The following is a 16,089-nucleotide window of genomic DNA, read 5'->3' as shown; positions in this document are numbered from 1 at the left end:
TGGACTGAGTCAAATTTTCCACAGATGGCTCATGGTTGGAGTTGCAGTATAAGCATGGGCTGACTCGAGGCCTGGGGAACTGCAATCATATGGATAATGTCAAGGGGAAAATGTTCTTGCCTACAGTTAGCAGTAAACCTGCGCTATGGAATCCGGGGGTGCTTATTTAATTTGTTAGAGAAATGAGAGCAGAATTAATTTGATTTAAAAGCGCAGGCTTGGAATGCTGACCGGATACAACGCGAGTTCGCCTTTAATCTCCACTCTTTCATTCTCAGGTGCTGCAGATGTATCTAGATTTAGCTGTGCCACTTTCATTTTTACTCTGATTTCAACATCCTGACATTTTAAAGTATTTTTTGTGTAGGCGGTAGTGAGAACTGCGCAGAGATGATGCAGGGAAGCAATCAAGATCTCATGGCAGCGAAGTAACACAAATGAACAAATCAGTTTACCTCGCTTTGATGGATGAGTCATTTGTCAGGGGGGATGTTCAAGAAGCTGCACAAACACTTTTTATTCCAACATCAGAAAACAAACATTTTCCTAATGTTGAACAAATGCTACTTTCCTAGTCCGTGACCTCCTGATAATAGCGAAAATACCAGCCAAGCATTGTGAGATGATTCCAAATGCATATAGGCGCTCAGAAACCAACAGAGATATCATCAGCGGAGCGGCAAAGCACTTGGGAATGCAGTTATACAGAGAGATTGTGGGGTGATGCGGAGAGGCTATAGAGACACAATGAGACTATGGAGATGGAGTAGTCACATACTGTGTACCATTAAAATAATAATAAAATAAATAATAAATTATGTTGAGAAAAGTTTTAAAAAGTGGCAACAATATATATGCGTACTGTGCGTTCATAGACACACTCACAGTTTTTTGATATTTTAATTTGTAAAGTTTATATGTATATTGCCAATTCAGACCCGTTGCTACAGGTGTATAAAATCAAACTCTGCATTTAAAAACACTTGTCAGGGGGGAAGGATTTCTGAAGAGTGAATTTCAGCGTGGTACTGAGATACAATTCTGGCTTCATAACAAGTCAGTTCACGGTCAACTGCGAGTTGTATTATTGGAAAGCGGAAACATTTAGAAGTAGACTCCACGAGTCGTGAGACCCCTTCACTTGTTTCAAACCTCTTCCAAATAAAGGTTCTTTCTTCTTTTTATCACGAAAGAGGCTTTTTAAAAAAATGCTGGACCAAACAGTAGCCATTTACTATTTACTTTCATACATGTATAGATGTCTTTTAATTTCTGACTGTAAATGTGAACAGATGAATAATTATGTTTGCGATGAAAGTGTGCGTTTGTGCGGACTTTCACTTCACTGAGCTAAATTTAGGTGACAGGCAACAGATCAGATCAGATCAGATGATGTATTTTTTTTTAGCATTATTTTTTTCCAAACTATGGAAGTCATCAGTACTTTGCCAAGAGTGGGGTTGCTCGATGGCGAAATATATACGTGTCTGAAGGTGAGATTTTTCATTTTTGGGTGAACTTTCCCTTTAAGAAAAGGTGCGCTGCTGCTGTTTCTGTGAGTCAGACCCAGGTTGAGCAGTTGACAGAATATGGTTAATTTTTTCCCCCGTTTCTTCAGTGGAAGCATGTGTGTGCAGGCTGAAATGTTGACAGTAAGGTTAGAAGGAGAGTGCATTGCACCTCAGGCTTGCCCTGTCTCATAGTGAGCTGCTGATAGCTTGGAAGTGACAGCTATCCTCTTGTCGATGTTTACAGGGATTACAGTCTGTGTGTGTTCAGCGAGGTTATGTGTGTACTCAGGCTCTGTGGTTTGTCCGGCGCTTGCACATTGAATTGATGCGCGCGTGTGTGAGAGCATGTTTGGTTTTTGGGTCATTAGATATGTTAGGTTAAAAATAAGGCCATGCGTATTTGAACAGGATTAGGTCTGTTGGTCTATTAGGCCTTCCTGTCAGAGTTTTCATTCGTGTTTGTCTGTCAGTGTAAACGGATGAAGATTCAGTGTGTTTTGTATTATCTGGTATTATGCGTTCGTGATGGGAGTGTGTGCGGTTGTGCATGTGTGGACTTTCACACATGTCACCGAGCTAAATTTAGGTGACAGGCCACACACACTCAGATCAGGTGTGAGGAGGGCCGCCAGCCTGATTACAGCCCATCACAGGAAGTTGTCAAGATGGCCCCCTAGCAACACCTCGATGGCAACAACAGCCACAGACATGCACACAAACAAGAAGGTCAAACTCTCACCTCTCTCTCTTTCACACTCTCTGTCTTATTCTCTCACACTGACGCGCACATACACCACCGTGACCAAAATCTATCACAAAACAGAAGACGCTGTCGAAGGGTGGTCAGGGTGGTCAGGATGGTCGTGCTTTTTGTAAATGTTAATATTTTCTGGTGGCAAATACTTTGAGAAAGGCAGTGAATTTAGAGGTGGAACATCTCAGAGAGAGTTTTAACATGCCGAGAATGTAAAACTGAAGTAACGGCACGGTAAACTCTCCCAGAGAAGTTGCCTCTCTAAATTCATCTCTGTCAAAACACCAGCGCTAGAGTCATCAAAGTGACATTTGGTAACAAAAGCCTTTTCTACACAGAGGTTCCGGAAAAGTCTCGGAAGATTTTGTTCAGTCGCGCTTCCAGAAAAGACAAATCTGACATTATAGTGTGATGTTTTATGTAGACACGTATGCGTGCGGTGTGTTGCCTTTTCGTAAAGAGCCGCATCATGTGTGGTACCACTATGTCAGATGCATAGTTATAAGATTTTATTATTATTATTATTTTTTTCTTTTATAATACATGACTGTTGTAGGTATCATGAAATTGTTACGGTTTGCTAAATTCTACTGTACAGAATATAAATAATCATATTTTTATCTATTTCTATTATAATTGCTGTTAGATTTTAAATCACCTTGTGCATTCAGTCTATAATGTTATAACTGTCACGTTTTTAGTGCTTTAAAACCCAAACATTGTGTTTTTAATGTTGAATACTGCGTCCAGGAGGAAACACTCTGTTGGAAAAATGTCAGGTAGACCTTAATTGTACGGGGCTTTCTTTGCAAGTGACTAGTTATTTGAATTATCCATAGATTTAGAGAGGTATGTCTCCATCAGCTCTGCTAAATTGCTCACAAGCCTTAATTGGCATTTGGTTTTAACATGGCCAGTTACATCTTCTAACATCTTTTATGTTTTAGGGCTGAAAGAACAACTGGAAGCCAGCAATAAATACACACACAGCTACTTTATTCTGTGAGAGATGTCTTTTATGCAACATAACACAGTGCCGAAGCAAACCCTCTGAACATATAAGGCTCTTTAGCAAAGTTTACAGTTACTTCACACTGTCATTTTCAAAGGTAAACTATAATCAGAGTAAATAATAAGTGAGAATAAACACACATAGCTAATTGCGCGTCAGAGGCTGCTTGAAGAGGCAACATTTAGAGAAAACCAACTGTACAGAAGCACTTCAATATGAATATTTTCACTTGAGTGTGCATATTTAAATCGGCAACAGAGCATATTAGTCCTCATAAATTTTCTATTCAAACATAATTTCTCTATATCCTAACTCCTGCAGACTCTCTCTCGCCCCCTCCCCTTCTTTCTATTGAAATGAGAGTGTTTTGACCCCCATGTTGCAGTTTTAAATTAAAAATCTATACTCCATCTCGGTTTGGAGGGCTCTTTTGTCAACAGAGAGGCTCTGGGTTGTAATTGGCTCCTGTTCTGTTTGTGATGCACTGGTAACCTCTGAACTTTTCCTGCTGATTGACTGCTCAAGGTGAATTTCAAGGTAGATCTTATCTGAGCCGCTTCATTTGCGTTGAAGTAGGGAGAACTCAGCCGTAGGGTCAAGGATTGCGAATGATTCTTCAGATGAAACGATACAATGATGCCTTTAATTATTTTGCTTCCATAATCTGAAATGTGTAATTGAATATAAAGTTAAATAGAGAGGTAGGCGCTTCTGATACGCAATTAGTGCATGACGCTGTCAAGCTATTTTCAGAAAACGTGACACTAAAAGTGAGGTCTTCCTGTAAAATTAATTACACAGCCGCTCGCGAAAATTAACTTACCTTGAAATGACATGGCTCCCTTTCAAATTGGGTCACCAAAGTTGCTTTTCTATATAACCACGGTGGTCTCCTGTCTGCACCCTTCTTTTCTTTGTTTTAGCAATTATTAACTTCCTCTTCAAGAGAGTTAATTCAAGAGAGTATGTTATATTAGACATGAGGATCTAAGCAGGTTTTTCTAACAGATTCATTATTTAAGCTAATGTACAACTCGGTGAAGGGGGAGACACTGTGGCATTGTTAAATCAAATTAAAATAACAGGGCCAGAGCAAGAGTAATGGCGAAATATATATTTTCAGCTTTTATTTAAGCTCTATTTAGTCTGAATGCAGTGTATGCTAACACCACTGCAATTTACTGTAGTATGGTGGGAAGTAACTTTTCCATTTTGCATGATAAAGAATTGTCCTTTTAATCTACATCTTGTAGTTTAGTGTCTCACAACCAAATAACTAAGAATGCTGCGCAGCATTTGTTCCAGTTGACTTGTCATGCAAAAAACTTTTGCACATTCTGCAAGGGGTATGTAAACTTATGAACAAAACTGTACAGATGTAGTGTGTAGTGCAAATTCAAAATCTTTGTAAAATTAAATGTAATATTCAACATTTAAGTCACAAAATAATCTCCTTGTGGTTTTTCTAATGTAGTAAACTGGCTCTATATCTCACCTGGTACTACACTGAACTTGATGTGGGGCACAATACGCTGATAAGAGAGCTCAAAGACTTATAGAAGCAAGCTAAAATGATTAAGCAAATGCGTTTCCTTTTGTTAACACTTTTAGTTATGTTTTTAAAGTAGCAGATAAGCACAGGCGGTATAACATTTTAATCCCATTCACTAGAAATGCAATACAATCACAAAAAAAGAAAAAGTTTCCAGATTCACATAAAATTAAATGTGTTTTAGTACCACTCGCTTGACACGTAATTTGTACAAATGTTGGGGAACGTGTAACAAAATGTCATTTTGCACAAATGTCACCACAGGTACATTTTACTAATAAACCTGGGATAGTAATAACACTTTGTTCTTAGGAATACTGTTAAAGTATACGTCAGCGGTACTGTGTTAAACAACACCAGTACAGACAGTAGCGGAAAGGAAGCCTCAAGTTTGACGTGTACGGGATCGGCGGTACTGTACGTAGCTTAGCCCGGTTTCTAGAGGTTAAACAGGCAGAGAGGTCGTATTACCCCGTCAAGGCTTTACGCATCGCCGAATGCTTTTGATGCTGTCAGAAACATTTCAGTGTTACGCCAGGCTACAGTATGCAAAGCATGTGTCAAAGAGAAAGAATGAGTGTCAGTGCATTTGTGTAAAACCCCAGGAAAGGGTACTGGCAATGAACGTTAACGGAAGGCAGAACTGTGCCAACCTATGAGTAAAAAGCTTTTCAAGAATAACAGAAATGGGAAAAATGCCATGTGTATGGATAGAGCGAGGATGGGTTTTCTTTTTGTCAAAGTTCACCTTCAGCTTACCTTTAAGCTATTATCACAGATGGAAGTCACAGTTTAAGAAGTCAGCTCGGTGTGTGTGTGGTGTGCTGGTGTGTCCTCAGGGTGGAAGAGGATAAAGCTCCACTGTGAGATCTGTTCCACCACGGCATGGTCAACGATACCCGTAACACTTGACTGAACTTAATCTCAAGTGTGCGTCTTTTGTGTGCTTCTGTGCTTGACTGATCACCATCTCTGAGTCACATTAGTGCCGTCTGATCTCCGGCAGGCATCTTGTCTCAGCTTGAGGGCTATGGCCTCCTCTCTGTCACCATCTGTAGTTTTCCGCCGACGCATTAAAGGTGTGTTTGCGTGTGTGTTGCGGGCGACGGACTCCTCTCCATACCGCCATCTGTGCTGGTACGCTAACAGAACTAAAGGTGACGTTACAATACGCTAGGCTACGGTGCTTGGCTGCTAGCACTCTCGCTGGGTTTTACTTCCGTTTTACTATTTGTTTACGTTAACAAACTTGTGTTAAGTTAGACTGAAAAAAACATGCAGTGTATGACTCAAAGTGTCCCGTTAACATTCTGGATTTGTATTTTAATTATATTTAATATTTTAATATTTTCTATTTATTTTAATGTATGTAATTTGTATGTATGTTATGTAATTTTCTGTATCTACTTAGGATATTTGTAGATGATTTTGTAAATGTTTATATATGTTTTATATAAATGTTTTGTATATATATATATAATATGGTAGCAGATTTATAATTCTTATGCCTATTATCAATAATAGCTACACATGCCAACACTGACTGGTGGAACCACAGGAAAACACAAATAAACGAAATGACAGATTTGTTCAGGAGCATTTGATTTTGATAGAATACACTAATACATTGCTAACTAGCAAAACTTAAAACCCCAGAAACAATAAAAACCCAGTGACGCCCTGGAGTAGCAGGTTTCAAACATTACTGAAGAAGACTGAGCACTTCTGCAGCAAGCCTAATTATCATTAGTATAAACATACAGTTATAGTGAGCACACATGATTTGGTCCTCTGTGTTTAAAGAAAGAAAATATCCCTCTCTGTACAGTGATTAGCCTGAAATCAAAGAGAACGCAATCTTTAAAGGGCCATGTGTGTCTGTGTGTATTTGTTCAGTAAAACACCCAGTGACTTTCATGTTTAATTCCCTCTGTAAACAGTTGTTAATGAGACATTTAATAGTTCTGTGATTATTATGCTTGTTCTGACCTATCAGTCAATAATGTGGAAATCAAACAGTTTTCTCATAAAGAAGCCCAACAGTAGGGGTCCGGAAGTAAAAATCCCATTTGCTCGCTTTATGGAGAAATAGATTTTTTAGCAATAATTTGCAATCTTTTAAGTTGTGAGGTTAAATTATGGTATGAGCTTCTTTATAAGCCATACTGAAAGTCACCGACTTCTCATTTTAACATAATTTCATAACATACTTCCATGACTAGTAATTTGTTAATCTACACAAATTAGTTATACTTTTTGAATATATTTTATCTTTTTTAATGCATATCCATATAGGGCTGTGATGGTGGCAATTTTTTACTACTGCGGTGGATAATCTATCACACACACAGACACACAAATATATATGTGGATATGTTATATAGGCGATATTAAATATTAAAAGTTAATGCTCTATCATGTTGTAAATATGCTCTGCATCAAATCCAACCCTAAACCTACCCGATAGTGTTAACAAATGCAAAACCGACATAAAAACACATTTGCTGATGCAACTGTGCCATTTCAACTTCCTTTTACACAGATTTTTAGTTTATTAGTCATAACATGATATTCTAAAGTAATTGTGCGAAAAAAAAAAAAATGATCGAAACACTGCAAATTAGTGTGAAAAGGAATGAAATGTGTTGGAGTTTTCTTTTGGAAACTGCAGTGATATGTGATATGTTGGTACGTATTTGGCGTCTCGCTCAAAAGCGCACCAAGGTATGTTTATGCCATGAGACAGGTAGCCATAATCCTAGGACTCAACCCAGGCAGACCAAACTGACACCAGATTCTAGGCTGCTGACAAATAAACATTCTGTTGCATTCTGTTTTCTCAGCCCACTATATTGTGTCTGTTAAACAATAGTACAGTGAACACAGCGTACCCACGTATGCAGTCACATTGAATATTTGTTAAAAATCCAATAAAGGTCTGGTACACAACAGCTTAATAATGTCATGATAGAGCATTATTCTTAATCCGCATTCAACAAACGTCAAAAGCTCTTTAGCTTTTTATTGTTTTAAAGAGACGGCTTTGAGCTGTTGGTGGCCGTTTGTTTGAGCTTGTCGATATTTAACATTCACGATCTCATTTTTAGCACAATTAAAACAGACAGGTTAAGCAGACCGCACCTGGGTAAAAACATGCCTCCAGGTTAACACATGCTGAAATGTGTTTTCATGCTCCAGTATTCTCAATGTGTGTGTTTCCACACCGTGGGTTGGGTTGTTATTGGGCTTTTGTGCCGATGCTATTGTCTGCTGTTGTGTTCTTTTTAGGGATGACAGTATAAATTAAAAATGAATAAACTGAAGTAAATTTACATTAAGATAAATATTATTCTTGTTTTTAAGTAGTAGAAGTGGTGTTGTTATTATACTGAAGATATTTTTACTGCAATAATAATAAAAATTGCTGTTGTTGTTATATTAGTATTATGTTAATAAAATGAAGACATCTGCAACATTCTTATCTCTTTAGTACTACTTCTTAATATTAATATTTTTAATAAGAATACTACTACTACTAATATTATTTATTAGCACGTTGTATTAGCAGTAGTAACAGTTGATTGAGTTGATATATAAACCAACAAGGCATTTTGCTTGCGTTTAGCTCCTCAAAACAATGAGGCACTAGCTCTACATGAGAACATCCAATTTTTTGGCCCATCTCTATTGCGAATTATTGTTATGAAGCACAGGTACATTACAACAATTAATTAAGTGAGCTAGGAGCATAACGTTATTAGCCAGTATGATTTGAATAACAATATGGCCCACATACACAGATACTCACTGTACAATAGGAGCAGGTGTACGCCAGGACCAGATGCTCTTGTGCCAGGCTAATTACTGCAGCTTGTTTTTGGGCCAAACACCCATCTGTCAATCAAACACACACTCAGGGCAAAAATGCATCATTACAGACTCCTCACCAACACACACATGCTTCAAGCAAACTGTTTCATTAAAGCCCAAGTGTGAAGTAATGCGAGCAGGAGTACAGCGGAGTGGCCTGCTGAAAGATGACTAGTGCTAAGAGTACATGATCACATATTTGTCACTGTATCTCGTGAATATCTGCTGACTGGGGAGTTAAAAAAAAAGTGACAGTGGTTTTGCCAAGTAGAAAGTGTTTCTGAGTCAACGTTCCTGTCAAAAAAGCAGAAGTTCTTGTCGTTAGCAATATTGGATATTATTGATGCAGAATTATTTTTGTTGATTAAATCTTGTGGGTGCCTTAACCCTCGGACTTACACACCCTTAAAATCTGCTCGGTTGATAGAAATGTTGTTCCAGCAGCAATAAGAGAATGTTGATAAATCCTCGCTGTTTGTCTTGAATTAATTCCGTGTTTAGCTTATATTATGCTAATATGCTAATTAAATGAAGTCTGAATCTTTGAAAGATGTTCAAGATTACTTTGGCAGTGAGTAGCATGCAAACAAGATATCTTAGAACACAACAGAATTTTTGATTGTTTTCAAAGTTAAAGTCACCATGAAATCAAAATGGACTTTTTCCCCTTAAATTTATGTATGCTCTTTAATCTTGAATATTTTTGAGTTGCATATTTGTATGTTGTCTCTGGCAACTGATTGTCAGCTTTTTCATTTATATAACACTCGGGTTCTGCTTTCTGTTATTGTTACTGTATACATCATATACGCCATTTGTCCACTTTGGATAAAAGTGACTACTAAATGGCTATATATAAATATATATTATATAATTTACTAATTCATTTTATGTTTTGTTTTTTTTAACTGGCATGCTGTTACTTACTCTTTTTCACGCCGGTCTGTTATTGTGGTATAATTCGTAGTCGGTGAGTTTGCATCTATCTCTTCCCGTCAAAGTCGGTGGTTCTTTGCCAGAATGAGGTGCAATATGGGCTTTATGCGGTTTAGCAAATGGTCCGGCTACGTGAGACTACTGCAGAAATAACTCGGGTCAGAGAAGTTTTACGGCGCATTAGATGCTGAGGTAATCACATAGTGAAGTTTAAACCACTCTCCTTGAGAATCCAACCCAAGTGGCCAATAAAACATCTCTGTCAGAGCCCCCTCAACGCAATCATGCCAACAAAGACCACAGCTCCGTGAGCTTCTCTCAGCTAAAAGCTAACTAGCATCTCGCAATCAAGAGCTCCAGCAATTTACCCTCATCGAGGCAGAGAGCGAGAGAGCGCAAACTTTCTGAAAGTGGAACGAGCGTGGAGAAATGGCCAAGAGCAATCAGCAGCGGGGCTTGTTGCAGATATGGCTGGAGGAGCATGGGAGGGAGGAGAAAAAGAATACGCTGAGCTTTAGCAATGTAAATACCCTCTTTCTCTTTTTCACTTGTTCTGCCTATCAGAAGAGTGTCACCACGGGCGCTGAGAGGCAATCACAAACTCGTTCTCTCGTTAGCTGCCAGCACTATCACCCACTCCTGCCGTTTCTTCGTCTTCATCTTCTCCAATAGTCGCTCGGTTCTCGCTTGCCCTGTAAATGCCATTTCTCTCTCTGAATTAGATTCCCTCCCACCTCATTCTTTTTTTTGCAGCCTTTTCTTCTACGCACTTAGACACGCGCACACACTCTCTAGTCTCGCCTTATTATTTAAAAAAGTAAGGACACTTGTGACCTACTTTCTCCTCATCCTACCTATCGTAGACATTAAATCAAATGGAGCACATTAAGAATCGCATGCGCGCAGACAATGGGCTCGGTGATGGCCTCAGCTTAGGCTCCTCGAGCACCACGGCAAGCCTATAAAAATCATTTGAAAACTCTCATTTCAAAAACCCTATACCTGTTCGCCCGAGAGAGAGGAGATGGAGGGTCGGTGAATCTGAGAGAGATTTGTGCGGGGAAAAGTGTTTTGAAGGCGGGGGTAGATGTGAGGAGAGTGATTGTGAAAGAGAGAAGAAGAAGAGGCATAGATTTGTAAGAGGAGAGGGAAAAATGGACCGTACGAGGAGAAAAGCCAAGAGCTGGCAAGTGATTTTGTGCCGAGACGGTCACATGGTAGAGAGCCAGCGTGTTTGAGGGATATAGAGATGTGGAGGATCTACATGTGGGTGAGAGGGGAATGTTTTGAATCGCCGTTGTCGGCTTCATGTAGTTTGAAGCCCAGCTGCGCTAGTCTAGCTGTGAAAGGCTTATAATGACTGAGCCATTGAGCATTGTGGTAATCGTTGTAATTTTATATAACATTTGCTAACTGTATACTAACCTTGTGAAACGTCACATAGGAAATAGTAGTCTTAAAAAAAAAAACAACTAAATGAAGTGGTTTATTGAGCTTTTAGACAATCTTCAAAAAATCTATAAAAAAATTAAATATAATATGTATATATATATATAATTACATTACATAGGGTCTTATAGAAAAGCATAGAGCTAAATAAAACCACTCCTGAATTGAGCAAAAAAAATATATCTGCAACATCTGATGATGATATTTATATTGTCAAAAATAAGATAGCAGCATAGTACAGTATAGGTTCCTTGCATATAATTTTACATAATTATCAGTTGTCGCTTTAAATGTCCCTGTGTAATATTTGAAGAATTTATTTGCAAAAGCAAATCCTGCATTCCAAATAATATCAAATAAACTGCAGTTGGTTTGTTTTGATTAAATAATAATGACAAAAAAATACAGTTAGCCCACACAATAAAAAAATTACACTATTAAAAAATATATAAAAATTGAGTTTCTGATTGTTTTTGCAAATAAACACACATTTATTTATGCAAAGCAACACACAGTGGCACAGTAATACTGATGTATTGAAGTCACAGGTATGTGCTTATCAATGAGTATTTAACATACAGTACATTTCGAACATGGCTCAGCCTGTCATAATCAAAGACTGGAAGTATTTTTTTTATTTTTGTCAAGGTTAGCTATTGAAAATGTAACTCCTGAATAGTTTTATATAATTTGAAACAATGTAGTAATAGCTAGTGTGAAATTGTTGCGAGATTCTAATGGTCTAATCAGATTCAATGATCTATGCTAAACTGTATCGAAAAGTGCTATCACCAGACTGTTTAACTCTGTAAGTGAGTTGGAAAATAAAATATAGTGGGGTTCCTTTAACTCATGTTGTTAACTAATGTTTGCTAATGAACCTTATTGCAAATTGATGCCAAAAAAGTTTACAGTGTACACTTTTGTTTTGTTTTTCTTTTCTTTTCCATTTTTTTAAACAGAGGATGGAGACTATAAGAAACAGAGTTGATTTATGTTCCATGAAGATTAAGCAGTATGAGTATTGAAGAGACTATCTGGGGTGAACCAGGTGAGTTGGAGCATAGAAAAACTGAGAAAAGAAATCAAGAGCAAGACGAAGGGTAGAAAATAGATGGGAAATTGGAAACGCAGAGGCTAAGGAGCACGCAGCTAGGAGGAGGAACGAGTGTAGGCTTCGGTAAAGCATAGGAAATTTCTCCTAAGCGACTGGGAGAATGAACCAACCATCTCATCACATAGCTCGTTGTTTTAATGTACGCTCCTTGTCTCATTCCCATCTGCAGCATATTGCTCTGATTAAAATTTAATTGACACTAATGTTAATTTTGTCTCAGTGAGGTATCCAGCTACACGGCAGTCACACAAATCTATTTTTGTAGCTAATCAAGGCCCATTACAACACCACAGCCACAATATCACCAGCCTCTTATCTAACAAGCACAATAAAAACCACTCTCCATGACGCCAGACGCCCACTTCAGAGGACAATTTATGGAGGGAACCGGGGCACGTGCCGTAATTAGGTGCAAGACCCGTTGGAAGGGATTGCACTTTCATGTTACGCCGAAGTTGATCTAAGTGTGCCTTGCGCTTGACTGTTTTAGCCCTGCTTTTAAGAGGAACCCGGCCACACGGCTGATGTCCTTCTCCTGACCTTTAGAGCTGCTTGGCGTGGAAAACTATTAAAACGCTAAACTAGGTTTCTGTTCTTTGTGTCTCAGGAGAGAAGGAAAAGGAGAGGGTGTGAAGAGGTGCAAAAAGCCTGGAAAGAGTCCTTTTGGCTGTTAACACTAGGTCAGTCTCTAAATGTGTTACTCGGGGTCAACTGGAAGACTCCAGGTTGGAGGAACGAGGTCGTCTCTGCATTTGAGTGTTATTGAGGTTTGTTTATTTATTTATTTTATTTTATGTTATGGATAAGATGTCCATTCTTAAAAATCAATATATCTATCAATCTTATATATGAACACACAGTGACTTGTGAAAGTATTCATTCCTTTTTTTTTTTGTGTTGCTTCCTTATGTTAAACTGCTTAAATTTTTCTTTCCGCATATCAATCTACACTCCATAAACCATAACTGTACATTGCATTCAGTATTCAGGTGGAATTGGGCTTTTTGCTTGTAGATGTTGCTACACTTAGTGTGAAGTAAACCTGTGGCAAATTCAGTTGAATGGGTATGATTTGGAAAGGCACAGAAATCTTAATAAAAGGTCTAATAACTGACAATGCACATCAGAGCAAAAACCATGCATTGAGGTCAAAAGGAACTGCCTGAAGAGCTGGTTTGCATCAAGCCACGCATAAGTAGAATTGTTTAAAAAAAAATTCTTCAAAAATGCTTCACTAAGAAGTATGTAGCCTTCATTAACCTTAATAGAATAAGTCTGAAAGAACCAGGACTCTTCCTAGATCTAGCCTCTTGGCCAAACTGAACAATTGATGGAAAAGTGTTTTGGTTAGAGTGGTGACCTGATGGTAGTAGTGACCTGATCTAGTTGAGCTCCATGATCATATGTGGAATTAGAAGAAATCCACAGAAGGACAAACATATCTGCAACGCTTCATCAATTTGGGCTTTATGGCCATTTGGCAAGTCTCAATATTCTCTTCAGTTAAGACACATGAAAAAACACATGCAATTTTCCAAAAAAAAAAAACAAGATTCTCTGGTCTGATAAACCTTAAACATATAAGAATCATGTTTGAAGGAAACCAGCTTTGCTCATGACCTGCAGAGTACCATCCCAAAAATAATGTGTGCTGGTAGCGTTTTTCAGAGGCAGAGATTTGAGATTGAGGGACTCCTCAGAGTAGAAGGAACACTCAGTGCAGGAAAATATAAATATAGCCTTAAAGGAAACCCGGACCAGAAACTCAGACTGGGCAGAAGGTTCATCTTCCAACAGGACAATGACCCTAAGCATACAGCAAGAGTGGCTTATAGACAACTTTGTGAATGGCCTTAAGCCACAGCCACAGCCTGGGATTGAACCCAAATATTTCTGGAGAAACTGTAAAATGTGGATCTGCCCCCATCCAACCTGACAGAGCTTGAAAGTGAGCAGGTGAGGTGACGAATAGAAAAAACAGATAATTCCAACAGCTTTTATTTTTCTTTTATGTCCTGAAGAAGATATCACAGATCCATCAAGTTCATTCTTGATCAGTTTTAAACAGCTTTGATGAAACTCTTCTCAGCTAGCTCATGTTTTCAAAGTGAATGTAGCATTGTCACCTGACCTGATTACAGCTCGATGATTCGCTAAAATGGACTTATCAGCTTCTGCTCAACAACAACAAGGGCAGTTGTCGGCATTGTCACAAATTCTTGAAAATGGACAATACCAGCTTATCTGACAAAACACGTTTAGGGTTCAGATCTCACTGTATGTGAAGAATAATGCACAGGAATCAGCTCTTTTTTTATATAGATTTATAGGTTTTTGCAAATGAATTCTTCCATACCGTCAAACATGTCATTCAGGTAGGTCATTCCGTCTGAGATTTTGCAGCTAACTAGCTATAATAGTACTTCACCATGTTTCTAAACACTGTTTTGAAATGTCATATCTCTAATATCGCACCCCAATATTCTTTCAGACCTGGATATGTTTTTAAGCAATACTTTTTTTTTGTCTTCTGTCAAACAAGCACTGAATCAATGTTTCTATTCTCTGAGCCTCTTGGGATCAGGTGTGCTTTTCAACAGACCCCAGAGACACCCACAAACAAATACATGACAAGAAGAGAAGGATCTTAGTCTTTTAGCATTAACTCAAGCTATTCTTGCCAGAAAACATATGTTTTTTTAATGTCTAAGTTGGGCAAATATATTTTTCTATGTGTGTAATGTTTTCCATGGTAAGTGTGAAATTTTATTTTTTTTTTTTTTTTTCTTTAAGCATGCCATTGTTCAGGGTGATGTTTATTCTTCTAGTTAAGGAGGATGAGTTGTTGCCGTTCTTGCAATTAAGGGTGATGTGTGGTAGAATTCCAGTTAATGGTGAAATGTTCTCGTTGTTAAGGGTAAATATGAGTTAAGGGTGTATAACTGTTACATAGAGAGGTGTGTGTTATTGTCCTCCTTGTTAAGGAATATTTCAACCAAAAATGAAAATTCTGTCATTATGTACTCGCCTATTGTCAGCCTCATGAACTCAGAAGGTGTATTTATGAAGACTATCCCGGGAATTCTTTTCAATATAATGAAAGAAAATGAGGAGGGGGACTGTCAAACTTCAAAATGCCATACAAGTATAAAAACAAAAGTGGTCCATGCAATTTTCACACTGTATTCCAAATCTCATGAAGCTATATGGTAGCTTTGTGGGCCAAAACAGACATTTAACTTATTCACAAAAAAAGCCCATGACAAATTTATTAACACATTTGATCTTCTTCACAATAATGGCAAAACTGTTCATTATATAGACCAGCGATCAGGAGCCTCAATTATTAAGTAAGACAAGGCATGCATTCAAATAACATTTTCTAGATATGCAAACTCTAAACAGCTTTATCTGGTTATTTTTTAATCATTATGAAGTAGTCAAGAGTAACTGAAAATGTAATGAGTACGAGTTTGTTAGAGTGATATATCTGAAGATTTACAAGAAGAACAACTATTAAAATCTATGCAGTTCAAAAAGTTAGACTACTTCATTTCTGCTTTAAAAAAAACCCATTGCAGAAGATAAGAAGACCTGTCCACCGGTCTGCATGTGCTATAATGGTAAAAAATTAACAATTTTACCTTGCTCTTCTAATATTGTTGCAGACAAAAAGAAATCTGAACAAATATTTTTTTGTGAACTAAATCAAAATATTTACCAAGTCCGTAGAATGAGCCAAAAACACCTTTGCTAGAATCAATGTGTGAACTAAAATGTCGTGATGAAGATTCCTAACAAATTTTCAGTCTAAACTTTTCTCTTAAACATACAGGATTATCATATTTAAAAAAAACCCCAACATAATCCTAGAAGAACGACGGGCTT

Source organism: Puntigrus tetrazona, chromosome 1 (genome assembly GCF_018831695.1).
Source record: "Puntigrus tetrazona isolate hp1 chromosome 1, ASM1883169v1, whole genome shotgun sequence".
Classification (NCBI taxonomy): Eukaryota; Metazoa; Chordata; class Actinopteri; order Cypriniformes; family Cyprinidae; genus Puntigrus; species Puntigrus tetrazona.
The sequence above is the reverse complement of the archived record's forward strand: the minus strand, read 5'-3'. Positions refer to the sequence as shown.